Raw genomic sequence first — 14,740 nt, forward strand, 5'->3', positions numbered from 1 at the left:
GAATGCTCCTTTATACTTGCCAAACAAACTTGTATCTTATATACTGACTCACCTCTCATAAGCTCCCCACTACCTCTTGTAGGTTTTATCAAAGTCTCATATGACTTTAAGTCTCAAACTATAGCATGTTCGTTATCACTTCCCATCACCTCGTTCACTCCTTTATGCCTCACTCCACTGACTTGATCACTATTGAGTTTGGGCTTACTGCCTTACCATCTACACTCTTGACCACTTTTATGCATAACGACACTCATAACATCTTGCCTCCTTTACTGACTTCAACCAATGGTAGCAAAGTCTACAACCAAGTCATTCCGGATCCAAATTAAGCTTTCCTCTATTACGGCCACCAAATTCATTTCGATATGTCACCTTCATTTCTGATCTACTAACTTGTAATTATCCTTCCACAAAAGCCTTAGAACCAGGTCTTTCCTTGACTTGAAATTTCTAGTTTGATTTATACCTATCAACTCTAAGATACTTCTCAAACTAAGATTTTTCTGAATTACCATTTTTTTCCCAACCTTGTTGAGAGACTCACTAGTTCTAGTAAGATGACTAGACTAATGAAATCTCCTCACACATTCTCTTTCCAACCCAAACACTTATGTTTCTCAATCAACCCTTCCTCTTAATTCGTCAAATCACGGATCTTGAATTCCATTCCCTGGCTAAACATCTACTCTCACTTTCTCAATTCCAAGTTGGCACTCTAACTTGAAATCATAACTCAAATCATCTCCTACTACTCTTGCACAACTTTCTCTGAGTAACCCCATAATTCCAACTCTAAATGATTCTCTGAACATCTTTAATTGATACTCATAAGAACGACACTTTTGCTGTTTAACAAGAACTGGTTGTCGTAGTAATACTCTAGGTCGTGAGTAAGATAGTTCTTTTCACGCACCTCTTACTCTTCATAAGTATCACTTGTCATCATCTTGTGGCGCTACTCTGATCAACACGCAAAGTCACTTATCTGTTTACTCAAAATGATGCTTCTTTCATGTCTATCACGCCAAGGAAGCAATCGTCGTTGAGAATCCTTCCTCCAAAACTCATATGTAACTTACAAAACCCTTTGAACTCCCCTTTGCATAGCCTTAACATCCCATTCTCTCAACATCGTATCCACCGTTTTTAAACCATTTGTCCTACTAGTCACTCCAGTCTTTGTCCATACTCTTCTTGAACATTCCAAAGACCCTTTTCGCGCTTGGAAAACTCACCGCTAAACCTTGATGATACTGCTAATCTGTTTGACATTCCTTACCTTTATCAGATTTCCACTCCATAAAACCATAGACCCGAAAAGTCAATCTTCCCTTATCCAACGTTTACCCTTGAACAGTCTATCTTTGTGATTATACTTAGTATAAGCCTCTACTTCTCCAACATCTCTTTCACTTCCGTATTCACTTCAAACTCTCAGAAGGAACCTTCCATTTAAAAACTATTAACACAAGTTCTTCTTCAGACACCAATGCAAAAGTGAACTCCACCATACCAAGGTCAAAATTCTAGTACTTGCTTCAGTTCATGTTTATAGACTCTTCTACCATCGAGATCCTTTGCGTATATTATTCACTTTTCTTTGTCAAACAACTTTTAATTCACATGAAACCCTGCCCTTACTATTTAGCTTGCTCCATACTTCATACTCGATCACTAACTTATCTCTTTTAAATCAAAGAACACCACCTCGTTGGTTGTCCCAGCTCATCGGAAAGAGATTGGGAAAGCAACCAATCCACCCTTGAGATTATGTCCCAACCCTGCAAAGGAAATAATTCAAATTGGGTTGGAGTTTAAATACTTTGATCCCCACGAAAGAACCACACACCAGAGTGAATCTCCACTTGGCCGCAATTGTAGCAAAACCACCATCTCAACCTCAGCTCCTTCTTGCAGATCACCATGACTCCTTACCATATTGGCGACATTAAGGAATATACGACCTTAAATGAGACCAAAACCCATAATCTAATCATCGCATTCGTAACATGTATCTTTTGAATTAGACCATTTGTGCTAACCACTTTAGTACTAATCATCGCAAACACTCTCGTAGCTACTCAAAACTTTTATTTTCCTTTCCTATTTCCCTGCATCATGACATTACTAACTATCCTTCCCCACCAGGACAAACTTAACTATGTGTTTCTTCTTCTGATACTTGAAACTGCCCATCTCATATCCCAGATTAAACCTTTCTCTTTTGTGAGCCACCTTACTTAGAACACTCTTTCTACTCTTGACTTGGATGAATGCTATTGCTGAGAAGATCCACCTACTTCTTACTACTATTGATCTGATATATATAACCCCTAATATACTTCCTTCTCAGATAACATCATCATACTTGACTGATCTTCAAGGCTCTACCTCATGTAAGCCTCCAACTACCTATTTGCTTTCCTTATACACTTCATGGTCTCTACCCTTAATCTCAAAACTTCCACAATGTTCCACTTCAAACCTCAGACCTTGTCAAGATGTAAAACCTAGTTGATTTCCCAAACCTTGCTACACGAGCACACACCGATATCTTCTCTTATACCCATCCCTAAACTCAACTCTTCTCGTAAAACTTGTGGTACACGATCTTAGAATTCGATCTTGTAGTTCTCGCGGCCCAAAGCGTTGCTTCTTAACCTTCAAATTCATTTCTCAGCAAGCCCTCTAAACCAAGACTTAACTTTCATCACCTATCGATATACAACCTTCTACATCTTCACATCTTTGAGACAAGAGATTGTCTCATACACCCTACAAATCCTTGTAAGGGTGAGTAGGTCAAGTTTCCCTCATCGCTACAGACACGAGACACAAAACACAGGGGCGTAACATGACAAACTAGAACATACAAGGCAACACTCCATCATCTACAGACATCCAAACCTTTCGTCTGTCACCCTTCCTTCCCCAAACCATTGGGATTAAGAAAGGAAAAACAACCTTTGATCTAGTCGTGAGTGTGCACCCTCATTACTTTATCAAGGCGTTTTTCTGTTCTTAAAACTTTTGGTTTTACTGACACACTCGACTAGACCTGACTACTCATGCCTGCGAGGCATGACAAACCCACAACCTTAGGTCAACCTAAGGACGAACTGCTCTGATACCATTAATGTAACACCCATTTAAATAATAACTTTAATTTAAATAAAATGCCACACAGATAGAAATTTAGAGAGAAGTCCTGGAGTATAAACGTTACTCCTTACAATATCCAAAAATGCTAGGGGAAACTAAGGCACACCATGATGCCAGATACAACCAAGAATCCAAGGACTTAACGAAAGTTAATAGAATACTAAAGAGCAAAGCGTACATTGGCCATAGCCCTAAAGAAAAGCCCAAATAAAACATGAAGTCCAGCCCAGGTAGACTATGCAGCGGAATCATCTCTTCCCTGTTGACCTTGAGTGCCTCTCGCATCTGCTCACATCAACGAATTGATGATCATCGCAAAAGGAGAATGACCACATACAAGACAACCAAACAAGCAAACAGGGTAAGCTAGGGTAGAAATAGTTTATCAAGCAGTCACATGCTATTACACAATCCAAAATAGTATTCATCAACCAATCATGTTTTGACTTCCCAAGCAATACACTATACTCAGACTCGACTCATCCGGATTACATATAATCAAGTCGGATTCAGCGGATGCTTGCACTTGTGGTGGATACCTCTGCTCACCCTCGAGTTGCTCACCCCCGAGCTATGTGTTACAAGTGTTACAATGAATCAATTCCCTCACACACAAGGTTAGCCCTTAATGAGTTTCAGGCCTCCTGCTACTCTCACCACATGAGTCAGTCCGCTCTAAGTGAGACTAACTGACTTCTTAGAGTGTCAGGATGCAACCTTACCTTGAATCCTTACCAGACCATATAGATGGGGCACCACCATGGACTCCCACTAATAGGGGCCATGGAATTACGTCCCGACCACTGAAGCACCACCAGGAAGTCTGACCTAGAGAGTCGTGGATTTACGTACTGGCAACATACCAATCACATTCCAAACAAACAAATAATATTGATCATGCATTTACCACCTCACGCAATCCTTTGTAACCCATCCTCATTCATATTCCATGATGATTTCATACCATCACATTCTTCCCAATTCGGGGATATAGAACTTCACCTCATACCAATACCATGCCATCAATGTAACATTATTGTTCATACCGAATTCATGACCACATATATAACAATCCATTTCATTGAAATGGCATGCCAAGATTTATCCCAAACCTATCATCCACAATCCATGAATCACATCACTCATGCATAATCATTTATCACATGTTTTTAATATAAAAATTAGATTCAAGCCAATAATAACCATTCAAGATCAGAGAAACAACCAAACTACAACGATCTTGCGATAAAAATTGCTCTCACTACAGAGCTCTGACTAAAGATTGGACCGGTCAAAGTCAAAACCTATGTGTTAAGGATCAGCTGTTAAAATATCAGCTCGATCCAACGGTTAACGTAGTAGAAATCATAATTTTATGAAAAGTGTGCAGTGTAGAAAAAGAGTAACGCCACATCAATCAAACATACTTGCACACCATACATTTTTATTCGACCAACAACCTCATTCAAGCATCACAACCATACAACAGACCAAAAATCGGCAAAATAACTTTAAAAACATAAACCCTAGCTTCCCTTACCTGAAAAGGGGTTAGCAGAGGACTTCGACACCCGAACCGTGATGAACAGTAGATCAAGGAATAGCTTCGAGGGGAAGAGTAGAAAACTGGTATGGGCTCACTTGATGAGAAATAGTGGCTGAACCCTAACAGAGCTTCACAGCTGCTCAAAGAGGAAGTAAGAGTTCTGGTTTTACGAAGATGAACATAGTTGTTAGGGTTAGGGCAGTTTAGGGTTCTTGGATCCCCTTTGGGCCAGCCCTAAGCCCAACTGATTTGGGGCAGCCCTTTTAATTAAAGGCAGAAAATAAAGTGGGCCTTACAGTGTGAAAAAAAAATGAACTTTTAAGTTTAATTAGGTTTCTAAGACGTCATGTTCAAAAGGAAAAACATAGATTCAACAATGAATTAGGGATGAAAAGTGTGTATGTATTATATCAAATATGAATGTTTTATTAAAATAAAGAAGGCTACTAGACTAACATACACATATAAGAAAAGTAAACAAAAATGTGTTAGACACGTGTGCCCACTAGAGTTGGAAATACTTTTCATACTTGTTTAAAAAAGGTTTTTTCCCATAATTGGTATATATATAGGCAGTATAAAAACGTTTTCACCTTTTATACAGTTCCAGAACTGGTATAGAAAGTGACACCTTTTATTACGATTGAAACATTTTCACACATTACTATTTTCCCTTCTTTTTTTTTCTTCATCTCGTTCTCATCACTCACGTTCAAGGGATAGTTGAATTTGTAAATGTAAACCAAAGTTCATGTGTACTTGTAAATAGTGATATTATTATTATACAAATAAATTTTGGTGATGACATAAATATTATGAAAGACATCTTCTAATAAATTGCTCTAAAGCAAAACTGCATAGTCCTTGTCTGTCATTTCCTTAACATCGTCATTGTTTTGTCCAATAAAACAGATTCCTTGGCTCACAATCTTGGGCTTGGAATCCAAAACTAATTTCATACGTAAACCGATAAGTGTGATAGTTGTTTAACACATGGACGAAACAACATTTGCATCAGTGCATTCTTTGGATCAGACCATGCCCGAAATGGTTGAATGCCACTATCACCTACATTTTCTTAACTCTAGAGAAGGTGTCCCTCACTCCAAATAACATTATCTATCAACCAAACACCAATCAGTGAATAAAGGTGTAGAATACAATTAGAGAGAATAAGAATATAATGCCTTTGTTCACGATTGGGAAGAAGAAGATGATGCCACTGACTTTGGCGACATTCGAAATCCCATAGATGTTTTGAGGAGGTGACGCTTTGATAACCATCTGTTTCTTTATTTACAAATAGAGAAAAAAATACTTTATATAATGGTTATAACTAGAACAAGAATGAAACATTTTCTTCTTTATTGCAAAAATGTCACTGCGTAATTATAATTAGAACCAATATAGAAATTTTATTGTTTATTACAGAAAAGTCATTGTACCCACTTTCTATAGCAATTATATCTACAACTTGTATATAAAGTGTTATCTTATTTACAATGTTGTCATTGCGTAACTTAGTATAGCGGGTGAATTATAACTGGTATAAAAAGTGATTTTGAACTAGCATCCTCACTTACCCTTTTTGTGTTTTTAGTTGTTACAATTCCTTCCCCATTAAGAGCAACCTTGTCCTCAAGGTTGAGGTTTGGAAATGTTGTTTATAAGGTTTTATGATCTCCAAAGTAGCATGTTATGCATCTAGACCTTACCACTACACTAGATGTTGTTGAATATATCGGTCGGTTGCCTTATTGACAACATGACTATTAAGAATACCAACAAGCTAAATGATTAGAGCTGTGTTAGTCTAAACTATAGGAAAGGAAACAAAGGGAGAAGGATGAAAAAACAAGTTTAAATTGAGAAGAGTAAAAAACAAGTTGAATTCTTGCTTTTGTTGTTAGCACAAGTTTAGATGCAAACTATCCTATTTGTTAAATCATTGGGAAGGGTCTAAAATATCGCATGCTCAATTTTTCATTCTTCCTTAAAGAAACTCAGTTTTTCCTATATGGTCGTGGTTTAATTAGAACTAGATCCCGTACTTTAAACTTCATAGGACTACAGTTCTTGTCAACATAATTTTTTCATGTTTTATTTAGCCTTATGAAGGTTAAGTGTAAGCTTGAGTACAACCGTATTTTTTTCAATCAATAACTCAAACAAAATCTAAATCCTTACCATGATAAACATATTTTGCAAAGTGGTGGTTCTCTACTACAGACTACCTTGAGTGGTTCAACCCGGCTCACTTAACACACGAGTTAAATGGGTTCGAGCCGAGTTGAGGGTGGGTTGACCCACTTAACCACCAACATGAAGCCGCTTGACGAGAATATCAACCCCAATACGCGAATATGGTTATTTAATCATGTTTCTATGAGAGTATTAGGGGATTCCTCATTTTTCACGAATAGAAACACCTTGGGTGCTTAGGAAAGGCTCTTGGAGGCTATTATGAGTGTTGGAAAACTCTCCCTTCTCCTTTTTGGGTCTCCTTCTCCATCCATGGAGGTTTTACCCCTTTTGGGTTGGAGAGGATGATGGGTTACGGAATTAGAGATGGAGATGCGAATGGGAGGCACAATTGGAGCATGGAGCAGTATTCAAGAACCTTGGGAGAGGGATTGTTTCTACTTTATGGTTCCAATTTCTTTCCTATTCTTCAATTTTGTAAAATCCTAGTTCTCTACCATGGAGAGCAATTTCTATTTATTGAGATTAGATGAAAACATTGAATTCTTGTATAAAATTGTGTTGTTAATTTATATGCTTTTCTAATTCCTGTTAGTATTTGATTTCCATGCTTAATGCTTGATGTGGATTGTTCCCATGCTTGATTTGTGATTCTTGAGGTGTTGGGAAACATCTTTAGAATCTAGATTTTAAATTAAATACCTAATGGATGCTTGTATCTAGGAATAGAACTTGGTTCATTAGTAATCTTAGATTCTTGAAACTAATGTATGATTTCACTTGTTGAGGATTCAAGGAATTGAAACTTGATGAGTGATCATAGACTCAAAGGCTCTAGGAATAATTTGAGTATTCTTGTGAATTGATTTTAACATGAATATGGAATTGGGATAATTTAGAATGAATGAGAATGAAATGGTTGAAGTCTTGATGTGACCCCAACAAGCCCAAGCTCAAGTGCATCAACAAGCCGAAGCCCACATCAAGGCCCAATCACTAGAAGCATGATAAGAAAGATTCACATGGGCCTCTCACAAGATGATCAAGTCAATCATGGGCTTTTTACATTATTCACATGGGCTAAAGAAATCTATAAAATATGAGATTATGCATGAAGGAAGTAGTATAGATTTAAATTGGGCCATTATTTAGGCCTTGTTTTTCTAGAATAATAAGTCAAACATTGTGTAGTTAAATTGATAAAATTGGGCTTGACTAAGCCCAATAGGAGATTTGGCCATGAGCTACCAAAGGTCAAAGGTAGACTAAGTGGAAGTCAACATTCCTTCCTACACCTCATGGATCATGCATCCCATGGAGCCAAGTCCACACTCCACCCATGTGCCTCCTTCATCCAAAGGCTAAGAGAGTGTCTTCTTTTCCAAGTCTTCATCCAAGGGCTAGGAAGATGCCTCCTTCTCCAAGCCACCATCCAAGGGTGATGATTAAAGCTTCTCCTCCAAGTTTGATCAAAGGGCCAAGAATTAGTCTAGCTTTTAGGCTCACATATAAAAGCCAAAAGTAGACCATTTGTACATTTTAACTCTTGAAATTTCTAATAGAATGTTTGTGTTGAGATCACTCCACTCTTCTATTATTTTGAGAGCACACATGGCTAACCTTCTCCTTCATCTCCTCTAGCCACCTTCCATACCATAGCTTCACTTCTAGTCTTCATCTTCACCAAAAACCTCCATTGCCTAGAGCTTTTCTTGCTCTTATCTTCATTTCCGCTGCATTTCATCTTCTTTTTGGTGTCTTCCATGGATCTCCTTCCTCTCCTACACCAAGGACGTCCATCAATTGGTATCTAGAGCCATCCAAGCCTTTGGTGCATCCATCCTCTTGGTTTGGGTAAGGTTCTTGGTCCATACTTGTCTCTTGTTTCAATTTCCGTTTTGTCTCTCTTCTCCACTGTTTTCTTCACTTTTGCTCTTGTTTTTTTCATGTTTTTTATGCTCTCCACCGTTTGACATTGAGGCTACATGAATCTCCATTGATTCATCTTGTAGTACTCCTTGCTTCATTGGTGCAAATCTGTTTTTAGGTTCCATTTTCGTTTTCCAGCACTTGTTCTTTTCTTTCTTGCTGTTTTTCTTCATTTTAATCGGTGCATCTTTCAATTTTCAGTTCCTTATATTGTGTTTTGTCTTAAGTCATGTTTTAGCACTTTAATTCATCTTAATTTTCGTTCATATGGCTGAATTCTGCACTTGCTTGATGAGAACCAAGTCCTACATCACACAAAATGAGCTATGAACTTCAAGTGATGCTTGTGGATGTGTAAGGCAATGGTCTCACTGTTTTTCGTCCATTTCACCGATTGGATTGTGCTTTTGAGTGTTTAAGATGTTCTTCTATGATTCATACTTGATTTTAGATCATAATCAAGTTCATTCATCTTGAATTTTCATAGAACATCTTACAATTTCCGTGAGCAATTCTGCTCCAGTCTGTTTTTCCAGATTTCACTGCATGCACACCTACTGTTTGATATTTGTCATGACTCACTGCCTGGTCCAAATTTTAATCTGAATTTTTCCTCATTTAGCTAACATCTAGACGAAACATACAAAAAAAGAATCATTCAAAAATGTTGAGTACAAAAAAAAATGAAAAATCGGCGAAGTTGAGGAAAATTTTCACGTTTTCTAGCGCAGTGGTCTCGGGAATTTTATGTTTTACTGCTGTTTTGTGCGATTTGTGGTGCTTTTAAGTGCTCTTTGTTATTCTAATTGATTCCTTGATTGTGTACTCTATATTGGCTTGAGTTTGCCTTCAATAGAAGTGGAATTTATTCCCTCAATTTGGCACAAAATTGCAATGAGTACAGTGGCTGTTTTTGAGCACTTTTTCTTTACTATTTTCAGTTTTTTTTCATCTATTCTAGTGCATTTCTAGGTTCCTTTTTGTAGTGCTTGCCTTTCTTTCCAGCCTTTAATTTCTTGCTTGTCACTTCTTGAATCTCCTTCTAGTCATGTTTCATTTCAATTCTCTTTTGGTTTAACATTTCTAATTAGCTTTTCTTGCTTTCTCCTTTGTTTGGGTTCATATACTTGACTCTTGGTTATTGGTTGTGATTGATGATGCTATGAAGTTTAGAATGGTTTCTATGATTTGGTAGCATCTTAGGTGGTGGATATTGAAGTAGAATTTTAGCTTGTGTGCTTATCCTTTTCCTCACCTATTGAGAGTTTTGGACCTATTCATTTGAGAGAGAGTGTGCTAACTCCATTGCTTGGTATAGTTTTCTTGCTGTTTTGTTTTTTGGTGCAGGTTTGGTGGCTGTTTTGGCCTTAAAACCAAGGCTATAGTTGCTGTTTTGCACTTCATTTTGGTGGCTTAAGGTGCTTACAAGTGCCTTACTTGGTGGTGGTCTTTGTTCAAATCAAAAGGAGGCTACAAGCCAAGCTCTTGGCTCTTGATTTTGTGCAAATTGGCAGCACTTTGGCAGCACATTTGGAGTTGCATTGTTTCTTATTTTTGGCTTTATTTCTTTGTACTTTATACTTCTTTTTGGCACATATATTTGGTACCATTTTGAAGCCTCCTTGATTGTGAAATTGCATCTTTTGAGCATCAAAATTTGAGATATTAAGTGGCTTGAGGTTGCTTCATTTTGAGTACCAAATTAGTGAACCAAATTTGCTTTCAAGTTCTCAATTGTATCCATGGCCTACTTAGGTTTCTTGGGGAACCAAAGGTGTTCAATCCCATCTCCTAAGTAGAACCTTTTTTTTTTCATATTATAGTGCAACGTTTTAGTAAGTGAGTGTGTTGAAAGTTCTAAGTGCTTTCTCACCTTACTTTTAGGCCGCATAGTTAGACGCTTAGTGGTTTAAATTTGTGAGACCAAAGTTTCTACAATTTTTGCCATTTAGGGGTCCGTTTTTAGTGTTAGTCTTTTCTTTACTTTGAGTCTTGTTTGTGTTGTTTTGTGCTTAGTGTCTCAAGTGATTCTATTTACTTAGCCTTAAACAATTGTGTGATCTTTGAAACCTTTTGCAAGTACGTCTTGGCAAGGATTGGCCTTGGTACTTAAGAAGTCTTTTAGACTCACCTCGCCTAACCTGGAGGCCTACTTGTGCTTGGTTTCTTCTTTCACCATTTTGTTAAAGTTCTAAGTTCTTTTAATCACCATGAGCACTAGAAGGGCTACTCGTGCTAGTACCCAACATCAACAACATGATGAAAACAACCTCCACACAAGTGGTGATGAGGAGGTTGAGGTTGATCCTAGAGTCCTAAATAATCTCTCTCAAGAGGTTAGGGACCTTAAAATTCAAATGGCTTCCATGCAAGCCAATCTTCAATTAATTGCCAATCAACTTACCCCTCCCAACCATAATACCCGTGCCTCTCCTAGGCCTTCTCGTGCCCCTTCAAGGCATGAGTATGATTTTGAAGAGGAGGAAGATGAGCGCATTAACCTTAGACAATCGCCTCGTGTACGAAGGCAAAGGCGCATACCTCCTCACCTAAAGGAAGTCAAAATTGATTTGCCTCATTTCTATGGAAAGGATAATGTTGAGGTTTTTCTTGATTGGGTTGCCAAAGTAGAACAATTATTTGAGAGTCATGTTGTGGAGGAAGAGAGGCGTGTGTCTCTAGCTACTCTTAGCTTTCAAGGGCATGCTCTTAATTGGTGGACTTCCTTAGTCCTCCAAAGAAGGAGAAAAGGGCTAGATGATATTGAGTATTGGAATGATCTTAAGGAAGCCCTTCATGCCCGCCATGTTCCCTCCTACTACAAAAGGGAGCTCTTGGACAAGCTCCAAAGGCTCCAACAAAGATCTATGTCTATAGAAGAGTATAGACAAAAGATGGAGCTCTACATCATGAGAGCCGGAATTGAAGAAGAAGAGGAACTTACCATTGCTAGGTTTCTTAAGTGGACTCAATTACAACATAAGAGATAAAGTTGAGTTGCTCCCCTACCGCAATTTTAATGATCTTGTTCAAATGAGCATCAAGGTGGAGCAACAACTTTTGAGACGTCCTTCTTGCAAGGATTCTCCCTCTTTTTCTAAAAGTGATTTTCAAAAGAAAGATTTTTCAAAAGAAAAAGAGTCCACTCATAAAAGCCTTACAAAGGTAAGTGACAAGGGTGAATCCTCCACCAACAAAAGAGGTAGTGAACATTAAATGTTTCAAGTGTCTAGGTAGAGGTCATGTGGCCGCTCAATGCTCGACCAAATGCACCATTGTGCTTAAGGGCAAAGACCTCTACACTAGCCAAGAGGAGTCATCTTCAAGTGACTCCGACACTTCTCATTCTAGTGATTCTCAAGAACATTCATATCCAAATGAAGGGAAACTTTTGATGATTAGGAGGCTTCTCAATAACCAACCTAGCATTCCTCTCAATGATCAAAGAGAAAATATTTTCCACACAAGATGTGAGGTTTTGAAAAACACTTGTTCTTTGATCATTGATAGTGGGTCTTGTTGTAATTGTTGTAGCACAAGATTGGTTGAGAAGTTGAATTTGACTTTGTTACCCCATCCCAAACCTTACAAACTTCATTGGCTTAATGAAGATGGGGATCTCAAAGTTGAACATCAAGTAAAAGTCAAGTTCTCCATTGGGAAATTTAAAGATAAAGTTTTATGTGATGTAATCCCAATGGAAGCTTGCCATATTCTCTTGGGGAAGCCTTGGCAATTTGATCATAAAACCTTACACAATGGCCACACCAATGAGATCACCCTCCAACATCATTCAAAAACTTTTGTGTTGCATCCCCTCACTCCTAGCCAAGTTGCTAGTGATCAAGTTCAAATGCGAGCTAGGAGAGAGGAAGAGAGTTCCAAGAACTCTAATGCTTCTAAAGATTCTAAGGACAAGACAAAGGTAGAGGAAGTTTCTTCTTCTAAGGATGTTGCTCATGAAGTTCTTTTAACTCATAAAACTCTTTTGCACACTCTTCATAATGAGCAACCTCCCTTCCTCTTACTTTGTCAAGTAATCCTTACTTGTCTTGAACATCCTTCTCTTAAGGATCTACCTCCTTCCATTCGTGCTCTCCTTCATGAATTTAAAGATATTTTTCCAAAAGATGGCCCTCATGGTCTCCCACCTTTTAGAGGGATTGAGCACCAAATTGATTTTGTCCCAGGGGCAAGTCTTCCTAATAGACCCGCCTATAGGACAAATCCAATTGAGACCAAGGAGATAGAAACTCAAGTGAATGAGTTGCTAGACAAGGGATGGGTTCAAAAAAGTTTAAGTCCTTGTGTTGTGCCTGTATTGTTGGTGCCAAGAAAGATGGAAAGTGGCGTATGTGCTGTGATTGTAGGGCTATCAACAACATCACCATAAAATATAGGCACCCAATCCCAAGACTAGATGATATGTTGGATGAATTACATGGAGCACAAATATTTTCAAAAATAGACCTCAAAAGTGGTTATCACCAAATTCGTATTCAAAAAGGTGATGAGTGGAAAATTGCTTTCAAAACAAAATTTGGTCTATATGAATGGTTAGTCATGCCCTTTGGCCTAACCAATGCTCCTAGTACATTCATGCGCCTAATGAATCATGTCTTGCGAGATTGTATCGGCAAGTTTGTTGTTGTCTATTTTGATGACATATTGGTGTATAGTACAAGCTCTAAGCTTCATGTGGGTCATCTTAGAGTTGTGTTATCTCTTCTCCGAGACCACCAACTCTATGCTAACATTGACAAGTGCACTTTCTGTGTAGAGAGTGTCATCTTTTTGGGATTTGTGGTCAATAAGAGTGGGGTGCATGTTGACCCTGCAAAAATCAAGGCCATCCAAGAATGGCCTGTGCCAAAGAATGTTGGGGACATTAGAAGTTTTCATGGATTAGCAAGTTTTTATAGAAGATTTGTCCCCAACTTCTCCACCATTGCTTCACCCCTCAATGAACTTGTTAAGAAAGACATATCTTTTGAGTGGGGTGAAAGACAACAAAAGGCTTTTGATGATATCAAGACTAGGCTCACCCAAGCTCCCATTCTTGCTCTTCCAAACTTTGAGAAAACTTTTGAGCTAGAATGTGATGCTTCTGGGGTGGGAATAGGTGCGGTTTTGTTACAAGAAGGCCATCCAATTGCCTATTTTAGTGAAAAACTAAATGGTCTTTCTCGTAACTATCCCACCTATGACAAAGAGCTATATGCTCTTGTGCGAGCTCTTCATACTTGGGAACATTATCTTGTGACAAAAGAGTTTATTATCCATAGCGATCATGAAACTCTTAAGTATTTGAAGAGCCAACACAAATTGAATAAAAGGCATGCAAAGTGGGTTGAGTACTTGGAACAATTCCCTTATGTTATCAAGTACAAGAAAGGGAAAGCTAATGTGGTGGCTGATGCACTATCAAGGAGATATACTCTCTTAGCCAAGCTTGGGTCCCAAATTCTTGGATTTGACAACATATGTGAATTGTATATTCATGATCCCTTCTTTGCTACCATTTATCATGATTGTCTCACTAAGTCCCAAGGCGGCTTTTATCTCTCAAATGGATATCTTTTCAAAGAAGGCCGCCTATGTATTCCTCTAGGTTCTCATAGAAAACTTTTGATCAAAGAAATGCATGAGGGGGGACTTATGGGTCACTTTGGGGTCGCCAAAACTTTGGCCATGCTTAAAGAGAAATTCTTTTGGCCCCATATGAAAAGGGAAATACAAAACCATTACGCTAGTTGTTTGAATTGTTTGCATGCTAAGTCTAGCGCAATGCCTGCAGGGATGTATACTCCTTTGCCTGTTGCTTCCACCCCTTGGGAGGATATAAGTATGGATTTTGTCCTAGGGCTTCTAAGGACTTCTAGGGGTGTTGACTCTATA

This window comes from Vigna unguiculata, chromosome 6, assembly GCF_004118075.2.
Source record: "Vigna unguiculata cultivar IT97K-499-35 chromosome 6, ASM411807v1, whole genome shotgun sequence".
Classification (NCBI taxonomy): Eukaryota; Viridiplantae; Streptophyta; class Magnoliopsida; order Fabales; family Fabaceae; genus Vigna; species Vigna unguiculata.